General features: G+C 38.0%; 1 protein-coding gene across 1 annotated transcript in view; it reads left to right on the top strand.

The window, feature by feature from the left end:
- LOC119582072 (vacuolar protein sorting-associated protein 13-like) overlaps positions 1-923 on the top strand; it is a 20,866-nt gene that overhangs the window by 545 nt on the left and 19,398 nt on the right. The gene's annotated exons all lie outside the window — the stretch shown is intronic.

Genomic DNA, 923 nt, shown 5'->3' with positions numbered 1-923 from the left:
TTGATAGGAGGCAGCTTTGTTTACATCCTGCAGTGCCACCAATGCCGAACGGATTAGCACATCATCTCTCTTCCCTAAATCAATGTTTAATATTTCACCCCAACTATTAAATCAATTCCCGACACGTACTCATCATCTGAAAGAAACCTAGGAACCACGAGAGCATATTAAGAAAAAAAAAATTTAAAGAAGACACCGCGAGAGAATTGATACTTAGAAATACAAGATTTGGGAGGAAAGGCATTGGCAGTGGTGTTCTTGTGACAACCCTGCCAGATCATAAACACGTGATGCTTGTGTTGTATGTTGTATGTGATGTATTATTTTAGGGTGTGCTGTCTGTCTTGGTGTAGTATGTCATGGGTTGATTTTCTGTTCCACTGTATTTTCGTTGTTATTTGTGTTATGGTGGACTGTAGTGGATACATGTATTTTGTACACATGTCTTGTGGTGGACTGTTTTGTCTATTGTATTTTATGGGCTGTATTGTTTACTTTGTTGTGTTATATATCCTTGCACTACATAGGATTGTTTTTTTTTTTCCACTCTCTTGTATTACATTGGGATGTGCTGTCACTATTGCATCATGTAATGTGTTGCATTATGTCTAGTTTTATTTCCTACTGTATTGTAAGGAAGAGGGTAATATTGTCTACACCTCAGAGTAAGCTTGGATCTCTCTCTATGCACTTTTGATAGAGGTTAATAAGGCTAAATTTAGGGGCTCCAACCACAGCTGGCATTTTGAATAGCCTTCACAAAACTTTTACTGCGTGATCTCTTGCATGTGTGTGAGAACTCTCCATTACTAGGGAATGTTGAGGAACTGGCCTCATGCAACATTTCATTAATGTACACTTAAGTATGAAAAAAGGACTATCTTCACTGTGCAAGAGAAGTATTTGGTGCATTTCAGTGAAGC

The sequence above is a fragment of the Penaeus monodon genome, chromosome 15, assembly GCF_015228065.2.
Source record: "Penaeus monodon isolate SGIC_2016 chromosome 15, NSTDA_Pmon_1, whole genome shotgun sequence".
NCBI classification, from domain to species: Eukaryota; Metazoa; Arthropoda; class Malacostraca; order Decapoda; family Penaeidae; genus Penaeus; species Penaeus monodon.
The sequence above is the reverse complement of the archived record's forward strand: the minus strand, read 5'-3'. Positions and strand labels throughout refer to the sequence as shown.